Raw genomic sequence first — 10,483 nt, 5'->3', positions numbered from 1 at the left:
CATCAGTGGGCACCCAAGACGCGAGTTTGAAACCTAATCTGATTTCTCATGGGTTTCCAGTTTGTACTGGGAAGACCCATCAAAGCCCTAAGCAATGAGTAATTGAAAACAGGTGTCACCGCAGCACTGTGACAATTGCAAAGTGCTCCCTAGAGGCAAGGGGTCCCCGTGGCGCTGTGGTCCTGATGGGGGTTAACGCCACCTGGTCTTGTTCTTCAGCGTCGTCAGGCAGGTAATCACTCACTTCGTCCCCTTTGGAGCTACTTGCTAATGACAGGTGGGCTGGAAAACACACCCATCGGGTCACATTTGCCACTTACATGTTCAGAAAGTGTGTGTCACCACACTAGGTACTTGAAGGCCAATGTTGGTGTTTCGGTGGCCTCTGAGCTGCAATGAAATCGACATCCGACTGGCCTGCCCAGGACTGGGCACTTGGTGGGCATGGGATGGGGCCCCATAGCTAAGCCCTGGAGAGCCCTGGGGATGGAGGGGTTCGGGTTGGTAAAATACACGTGACCCTGTGTGTGCTTAGATGCTGTCTTGAGGTCTTTTAACAGCACAGACACTCTGGGGTGTGGGGGCCCACGGGCAGCGGCTTTTGCTCACTATCTTTTCCCCTGCACAGCAAATATTCCATGAATAAATAAAGGAGAACGCCCAGTGAAATCCTAACAGACAGTGACCTCATGAATCTAGAATTCACGACCTTTGTGTTCCCTCATTGCTCCCACTAAGCGTTCTCTTGTGGGACCAGCCGGTGAAGCGCTGAGCGCAGCAGTAAGGCCAGCTGTGCGGAGCGAGGCGGGTTCCGGCTCTGCAGCCGCCGGGCGGCCATCCACGGACCCTGGTGGAGTCCGCTCTCCATCCCCGCCCGCCCTGTGAGGGGGACCCAGCAGGCTGGCTCTGGGCCTCTTCTGTTGGCAGGCTCAAAAGTGAGCTCATTCGCCATTACTCCTCCGAAAAATGTTCTTGGAAATCACACACGCTCTGAGTCACACTTGCCCCTCCCTTGTGAGGACAGTACAATGTCAATGTCATGCAGATTGGTCCACCCACAGGCTTCCAGGAGGAAGGAACTAAAATCTGTTACCACAAAAGAGCACAGCGTGAGTGGGAGGACTGCCCTCCACGGAAACGCAGCGTGAAGACAGGCTCCAGCCCCTCCTCGGGTCTCTGCAGAGGGGGAGGGCAAATGGGAGGCGGGGCCACTGGGCTGTCGGGGCAGGAGGTGGGAGGGGGGACTCAGTCCTTCCCCGAATGCACCCCAGCTTGTTCTAAACCCAAAGCTCACACGTCTGTTTCTGTGCGCGTAATGTCACTTCATCGAGGTGTCATTAACCCCCTGGTCCGCTCCTGGCACAAACGGAAAGAGGCCAAGAAGCATAAGACACAGTCTTTTCCTCGGGGAGGTTTTTGTCCCAGATACAGACAAGAACTGAAGTGAGGAATGTTTACCACCTGGAGCAAGGCTATCGTGACCCAGGGCAGTGAGTGACGCATAGGGGACTGGCTGCTGGGGTAGGAGGGTCACAGTGGGCCGACAAAGGGGACATGCTGGACATTAGGACACACCAGAGGAATTCGAGCTGGGGTGGGGACTGCCCCAGTGCATCCCAAGGAGCAGAGGGAAATGTCTTGCTCAAATACAGCCCACGGGTGAGCGGCCTGCCTGTTGCCCCTGTGGCCCCCGGGATCCACGTACGTCCCTCCCACCAGGGCAGGTGTCTGCCTAGACAAGCCCCCTTTACAAGGGCAGACCATTCAACCTGCCTTCAAGGAAAACCCGCCCCAGTTTCAAACTGCCGTTGCCTGCCCAGGCCCCTCCCACTCCTCCTCCGTCTCTGCTCCAGACAACGCATCTGCCCAACTGACCACAACGGCCACCTGCCCCAGGAACAAAGTGCCGGTCCTGAGCCTGCCAAGGCCCACCCAGTACGATGGCACAGTAGGAGACTCAAAATTCCCTCCGCTGGAGTCTTGTGTCCCTACCCGAGCAGCTTGCCCAGTGGCCCAGCTTGGATGGCGGATGTGAGCCCGTGGCTCCAGTGACCCGTCATCATTCCACACGCCCCACGTCTACAAGAAACCATGGGTCCTCGAGTTTTCTCTCTTTATAACCAGTGGACGCAAGCACCCCTTGGCCTGTGTCCCCAAAGCGTGTTCCATGATCACCCCTGGTTAGCGAGCCCCACGAGGGCTGCCGTCACCAGGAGCCTGGAAGACCACCTGGCTCGAAGGACCCACAAACACGTCATGTGAGTAAACACGGGAATGACTATCACACGGGTGCACATGCGCCTGCCAATGTGTCTTTGGTGAGGTTTGGGGGAAACTGGGCTAACACTTCTTTGCTGTAGGACCGTTCAGAGCCGTTAACATGGATTATGGTACAACAGCGGGCCCTTCCTGAACATGCTTGAACGTGGGATCGTTTCCCCACCTCCACAGACCCCCAGCGGGTACATTTGGAGGAACCGCTCCCCAATCATCGCTAGCAGCCCAGGGCCGGGGCCAACCCCAAGGCAGCCCCGGGTCCCCAAGCCTCTCCCTTCACCCGGTGCTCGCTCAGGCCGGCCCGCTGCTGGGATGCCCCGTTCCTCAGAAGCAAGGTGCATTGGAGCGAGGTGCATTGGAACAAGACGCGAAGGCCCTGTGAGAACGAGAGCGCCTCAGTCAACTACCGAGTTTACCCAGGTCGCCCCGGCCCCCTCCGAGTACCTCTATAAACCGCAGCCTCCAACCACGGCACACACACCATCACAAACAGGTGTTTACGGAAGCAGGAGTTTGGGGCAGGGGAACTGGAAATCTTAAAACGCCATGGGGAGAACTACACTCCACTACAGTGAACCCTTGAACAACACAGGTTCAGACTGAATGGGTCCAATTACACTTGGATGTTCCCCCCCAAATACCCGTACTGTGTTTGATCTGTAGCTGGGAGTCCCGTATGCGGGGGGGCTGACAGCACACACTGATCTACACCCCCTTATACAGGGGCCTGAGCGTGCCCCCCAAATTCAGTATACATAGAGGGTCCTGGGACATACCCCTCATGGATACCAAGACACAAGTGAAGTTTTGGGGAGTCAAAAGTTATCCATGAGACTAGCCCATCTCACAGACACTAGGTGTTAACACAGGCAGATCCCCAGAGCATAGGGGGAGGTTATGAACAGCATGAAGGAAACAAACAGGTTCTAAAAACACGAAGACTTGTAGAAAGTCATATATCACTGTTTCGTGAGAATAGATTCCATTCCGACCACGCCAGGTCCACGTGGACATCAAAGGAACGTCATGAAACCGCTACTTACTCAGTTGTCGACGTGATAGGACCGTTCATTTGTCTTTGTCGAAAGTCGGAGACGGAACACTTGATTTATTTTAAATGCTGGTGAGGAAGCCCCCAATAAAAATAGTTGTTCATGACAGCGCTGTCTGAAAATCTTCCTCATCAAAAAGGTCTGTGGCTCAGATGCTTTCTCGGTCATGGTACACTGGGCAGAGGTCCATGGCATCTGAATCACATGTGGCACCTCCTGCAAAGCTCGCTGAGGTTGGCTCTGCGACCCAACCGATGTTTAATCTATTCAGCAAATGCTTATTTTGAGCATGCGCTACAGACCAGACAATACACTGGCCATCCTGGACACGCAAGGATGAATCAGAGATGGGTCATTAACTCCCTCAAGGGTCTGATAACCTAGAAGCACAGGAAAGACACGCACGGGCGGACGCTATTTCAGAGCAGAAATCGGTGCTATGGCCAATGCGCTCACGAAAAGTTAGTGGAGTTCTGCACCACGGAGAGTCCCTTGCAGTTTAAGTTTTCCCTCATGTTCCTGACTCGCTTCATGGGAAGAGTAGGTTTTATCAGACGGTATGTCGACGAGGATAGACGTGCAATAGGCATTCATTCAACCAACGTTTACTGAGTGAATGAAAGAAACTAAAAAGTCTGGCATGTTTATTTTACCAAGTAAGGCATAAAATCATCCTTCATTTGCATTTTTCACATGAAATACATGAGCATCGCATTTCACCACAAAGGGAAACATCTCGAGGTGACTGCAAGGTCAGTTAATGGGTCGGAGAACTGTACCTGTGACACCAGTTCTCTCCTCTGTCCTCCCACTCTGGGGGGTTATTTGTCTGCAGGGTATTTCTTCTCATGGTCACCCGATTCTGCAGTGACATGGACCAGACACGAGAACGTCCCGAGGAAGGAGGCAGAGTTTCCTCACTCTATCTTTTTAAAAACAAGCCGACTTTCTCCAGCAGCCCCCCGCCGGCCGACTTTTGCTCCTGCTGTGGAGGCTGGATCTGTCCTGTGTGTCCTCTTAGGAGTCTGTCTGAACGAAAGGCTCCTAGGAGGACAGACCCACACTGATTGGCTGAGCACATCAACATCACCTTCTGCGCACCTCGCCCACCCCCCCCACCCCACCCCCGCCCTGGGGCTGGCCCCGGGACTGGCCCCGGGACAGCCTGCCCCAGACACTGGTGTCTCCAGAGGAGGCGTGAGTCCTCGCAGAATCGAGCCCATCAGGACACGGGAGTGGGGGCGGGGAGAGGATGGGAATTAGGCAACCATAGGAATGCCGCATGGCAAACGAACCTTCTAGGTGCCAAAAAATTATTTAGGCTGAGACTAGAATCTCAGGCACCAAGGAAACATCTCTAGAGAACTTGAACCCAAGTGACTTTTGTGACATCCCCTTATCTCCTCCCTCCAGGTGTCGTGCCCTTCCACCAGCCCCCAGTGCCCAGGACCCCCGATCCGGTCCAGGGACCTCCGCTCCCGGACTCCGGCCTCACATCCCCCTGCGGCGGCCGCTGCTCTCAAACGTCCACAGACTCCCCCATGGTTTTCAGGGTCTCATCTTCAGCAATCTAATAGCTTATTTGGTTTTACTCAGGTCCCGGTTCAAGAATCCTGGTCACACTATGTGCCCAGAGACGTGCGCATTTTTGGCACGTTCCTGTGGGGGGCAAACGGCCATCAGTTCAAAAATAAACCTCCTCTCCCCTGACGGTGTGTGTGACCTTGGGGCGGGGTGAAGAGGAGCCACATCCTGGAGGCCCTCTGGCACGCCCACTTCCTCTCTGCCATCACTGACTTCCTCTCTCCCAGCTCTGTGGAGCCTGCTCCTCTGGTATCGATTGTAGGCCAGGTTTCCATAACACCCATGACAGCTGGCAGGCTGCGGGGTGAAGGAGGAGGGGCTGTGGGAAGCAGAAGGTCCCACTGCCTTAAACTCGGCACCTGAAGCAGCTGAGTGGCTGGGCTCCCCCTGCAGGACACCACGTGCCACAGCAGCACACACTTGGCCAGTCCCATTTGGTTCCTCACCTAGCCCGGTGGGTCCCCCTGTCCTGCAGGGTCCTGGAAGGACTCACAGTCATGGGTACCATCCCCAGCCTTCCCACACCAGAAACGCCTTCCTGACCTCTCTTAACCATTGCCAATAGACGGAACTATCTGGGAATAAAATGAGTTCAAAATCAAAGACATGAACGGTACCCATTCCCAAGTGCTGGGGAGTGATGAAAAACTCCCAACATCTCCTTCCAGCTCAGAGATGCCATCGTCCTTCCTGCCAGACTTCCAGCTGTTCGGTGGGCTCCCGCCTGACCCGTAAAAACGTTAGCTCCTCTGTCCTTGGACAGAAAAAGAGCTGCTGAGTCTGGGACACAGGGGAGACGGCGGGCATGGCGCCCGGGAAATCACCAGGCAGCCCAGGACCGGTGCCTCCCGGTTGTTCATTCTCAGAAAAATTTCACATGCAGCCTCCGTCCGACACGTGGGTGTATCGGGGAGAAAGTGGGGGCGAGAGAAAGAGAGAGGAGAGAAGGCTGTCTGGTCTGACTCGTCTTACACTGAACTTAGAGGCAATGCAAGCAATGCAAAGCTGCATTCCAGAGTCCAGAATCCTCGTCCCCAGCCCCCGGGCTGCTAGTCCTGGGGCGGCTGACAGAATTACACAGCAGCACCTGTGGCTGCCACTACCAGAGCCGGGCGTCCCATCTCCAGCCTGGTTCCTGCCAACAGCTCCACATCTGAAACTGTTTTTTGGATAAATAGTCTTTATTATTCTGTGAAAATACCATGAAATCATCAAAGAGGACCGGAACCGTGTGCGGGCCTCTTGCTGGGTGTCATGGACAGTACACGTCTGGGTCCCCGGTAATCGGGTTATGATGAGAGTCGGTGATTTACGAGGGGCGAAAGATTCCCTCTCGCGTTACCTCTCCTCTGCGTCACCTGCTTCCGAAAATAGGGACCGTGCGTTCAAGCAGAAACAAGATGTTCAAACCGCTGTTGCCCTCACTGTGGAGTGGCAGGTTGGGAGCTCGTGGGGCAGTCCCCCCCCAGCCACAGCAGCAGGGTCCGGAAGGGGGGCTGTGTGGAGATGGTGCTCGTGCCCGGGAGCCCTGCCGGCGCCCGGGGACAGGTGGACAGGGAGAGAAGCGCAGAGCCCCCGCCCCAAGACGCCCAGTTCCCAGGCAGCGTTTGCACCTGCTGGCTGGGGGGACAGAAACATACCTACTCTCCCAGGGGCCTCGCCGCCTCACCTGTGACCCAGGAATTACACTGCCACCACCTCCCAGGCACTGCTCACAAACCAAGGAGCCGATGTGTGCGGGGTTCCTCTGCAAGTCACAAAGTTACAGGCCAATGCCGTTCCCTGTGTCAGCAACCAGGCCACCAGCAGCCTCCCTGCCTCTCCCCCTCCCCCACCCCCTCCAATCCATCAGCACGTCCAACCCCGACTCCCTGCGTGTGCCCACTCCCTTCTGTCTCTGCTGGCACCACCTCCACACAGAGCACCCACACCTGCCATCCCAGCTACAAGAGCCCCCCGTCCTACAGCCCCTTCCACAGCGACCTCACTAAAAAACCTTCTCCACGCAGCAGTCGGAATGGCCTTCGTAACACACACCTCAGGAGATGGCCACACATTATGTACGTCTCAGGGGACCCATGCGACGACTTTATGAAACATTCACGACAAACCAATTGAGGCTCAGCGTGATCGGCCCCGCCCACCTCTCCACTGGCCCCCAGTCCCTCCCTCCCCCTCGGCCTCCTGGGCTCCACCCTCTTTGGCCTGACTCACGGCCACTACAACTTTTTTCTACCTTTTCTTCTAGGTTGGGCTTACATTTCCATCTATGATGATCTATATCAAGTTTATGTCTACAGCTGGTAGGAGGCAGGGTTTGAGGATTTTTTTGCACATGGACATGAATTGGTTTTCACACCATGTGTTACAAAGATTACCCCTCCCCCACTGAACTGCTTTGCCGCCTTTATCAAAAATCGACCGGCTGTACGTATGGAGGCCTGTTCCTGGACTCCGTTCCATTCTCATTGGTGTGTATCTTTTATTACGTACAGCGTGAGGTGAGGCCACTCTGTCCTGACTCCTACAGCTTCATGGTGAGTCTTCAAGTCTACCAATGTGAAGTCCTTCGACTTTATTCTTCTTCAAAAATGGCTTTGGTTGTAGGTCCTCTGTATCTCCATTTAAATGAACGTGACAATCTGTACAAAAAATTCGGACCGTCCAGTCACTTTCTATCCCACTGACTTATGTTAATTCTCTGCACAGCACTGCACAGTTTTTATGGCTCACCATCTCTCTCTCCCACTAGAACACAGTAAGCTTTAGGAGGAAAGGGGAATGACCTGCTGTTTCTTCTTTTTTTTTTTCTCTGCTGTATCTCCAGCTCCTTAAATAATAAGGCCTTTCACCTAATAAGTTTGCAATGAATATTTGCTGAAAATAAGTGAATTCATTAGCCTCAAGAGTGATTTTCCTCATGAAAACCCCCATAGCTATGGAATTCGGGGGCTAATGACCCCTTCAGAGGGTTTTCTTGAATTAGAGGAACTTTCAAAGACGCCACCAGCCCCTCAGAATCTAGAGAGAGAGAGAAGAGCCAGGTATAATGGAAGAAGCCTTGGCCTAAAACCTGGAAGGTCAAGGTGTCTCAACCCGCTCTGCCAACCAGCCAGGAGCGCGAACTTGAGAACATCCTTAACCCCTCCAGACTGCTTCTTTTTGACCCTGAAATTCAGCACTAAGAATTCTATCTAGCACATATGCACCTTATGAGAATTCAATGAGACAGTCACGTCAAGCATTTGGGGACACAGCCTGTCACATAAAAAGTGATTGAGGATTTAAATGATTAAAATTTTGAGAAGCTTCTTTGGGTTTGCTTCAGCACAGATTGAAAGCTGGAAACAAGCAAAGAAGGAAAAAAAACCTATACAACAGAAACCTCTGCGGAGGTGGGAAGGAGGAAGTGAGCAGCACCTGGGAACCTGGCTGCCCAGAGTGACTTCGAACCCCTCGCTGATCTGAAATGAGCCGTCTTTGCCGCCCCGCCCCCACTCACAGCTCTACCCTCACCCACAAGCCCCCCCTCCCGCAAGGGGGGGTCAGCGCTTCACCCACAAGAGGTTTTCACCCGCAAGTGTCTTCTTCATGTCACCCGACTGCTCTTCCCGCCATGACCCCAGCTCCTTCTGGCTCCCTGGGGGTCAGAGGGACAGGTCACACCAACTGTTCACTCGGGCAGGCTGTGAGCCTTGGTTCTGGAAAATCAGACCATCGAAGTTGATGGTCTTCCTCATTCAAGTGGTTATTTGCTAAACAGGAGACTATTGGGCAAGGGGGAAATAAGGGGAGGGGTACGCTGAGTGAGAGTACAGCCTCTGTGTGTGTGTGTATGTGTGTGTGTGTGAAAGAGAGAGAGAGACAGAGAGACGGAGAGGGAGGAAAGCACTCGGACTGGCAGTGGCTGTAAATTGAAAGGCCACCTGGACCCCTCTGTCCTGATGGCCACACCAGGGACTCACCGTCCAATGCCCACTCAAAATAGGGCTGCCACCCAGAGCAGGGACCGGAGGTTAGCAGCAGCCCCAGCCTGCGGTCGGGACGGGGTGGACAGGATGACTGGCAGCCACAAGCGTCCACTCTACAGCTGAAGCATTTGACCTCCATTGGGCACGGACACCGCACCGGGCAGCTGGCCACCCGCCTGGCATTTAGGTGACGTGGGAACAGGGGCTGCCTGCCTCTCCTAGGGTTCGGTGACCCCGTATCAACCTTCCCCATTTGAAGGGTCCAAATAGCAGCTAGGACCAGGGCTCTGGAGATGAGAGAGGAACTTCCGAACTCTCCAAAGCACTGACAAGCTGCGCAGGGCAGGCAAGCGGACGAACCCGCACCCCAGAGAGCAGGCCATGCGTGCGAAGGGGCGGGCCCTGGTCCCTGGCACCTGAGTAGCTGCCACAAGGGGTCAGCGGTCAGCCTGATGGGAAAAACACCAAGAAAAACATCTCTGAGCCAGATGGCTCCTCCCACCCTGGCTGGAGCCTCAATTTCTTAATTGAGAAAATCGGGGTACAGCAGGTGCCGGTGACATTTCGAGCAGAAGGCATCCCGCTCTCTGCAAACGCCCCTAAGAGGTGGGAGTTCCAAAGGGAAGCGGATCCCAGCAGAACGTCCTCTTCGGCGGATGCTGAGCTCACCGTCTGCAACGGGAGGGGCTCCAACGTTCACTCTCTAATGCGGTTTCATTGCTTCTCGGCGGCTCGTGTGGAAAAGTTTATATGATGCCAAAAGATGGAATGGTGTCACAGACAAAACCGTACTTCAGACCAACAGCTTCTTCATTCGTCTGTTTTCTTCTGGAAGGAAAGGTGTACACACTCTCCCCAGCTCTATCCCCGCCCCAGGCTCTGTGACGTCATTGCCCTCTGAGGGGGCCTGAGAAACTGAGCCCCAGGGGACTGACTTCCTCTGGCATGCCCGGGGACGCGGGGCTGTGGTGTCCGCCGATCTCTCGTTCCCAGGAGTCATTTGGGACCCAGTGACCCCTGGTTTGTGTACAAAAGCTGGTTTTCCCAATGTGTTTAGGTAGGGCTTGGTCACTGACAGTGGACTGACATTTCCACCAAAGGTCAGATCTGCCACCCGCTGCCGTCTGTACCATCTCCTCAGGGGGTCAGAGGCACCCAAAGACACCGTCCTATCCGTCGCTGTCTCCGTCAGGGCACCCGGAGAACGCAGCTGAAGCTCCTCCCAGGATGCGACCACACGCAGCTGCCCCCCCCCACATCGGGTGCACAGGACAGCGAGGCGGGCTGTGCACCATGATGGATGCGGAGTCTCGAGGGTGCTCGCTAGATCGGACTTGCTGAACAAGTTGAACTGACGAACAAGTTGGGATGAGCGGGGGGTTTAACTGGGTCCCAGTTGGTGAGCACACGCAGGTCACGGCACCCCGAACCCTCCCAGCCATCCTCAGGGGACTGAACGTCGCGGAACTGAGTAACGTTCAAAAGCCACGGAGCCAGCGAGCAACAAACCCAGCACCTGCCACAGTGCCACGCGTCACAGCTTCAGCTGTGTCTTCCTGGGTGTCGACGCCATGAGCCCCGATGAGACAGAGACTGGCC

Source organism: Sturnira hondurensis, unplaced genomic scaffold (assembly GCF_014824575.4).
Source record: "Sturnira hondurensis isolate 20B ecotype Veracruz unplaced genomic scaffold, ASM1482457v3 Scaffold0022215, whole genome shotgun sequence".
NCBI lineage: Eukaryota > Metazoa > Chordata > Mammalia > Chiroptera > Phyllostomidae > Sturnira > Sturnira hondurensis.
This window is presented reverse-complemented; position numbering follows the sequence as displayed.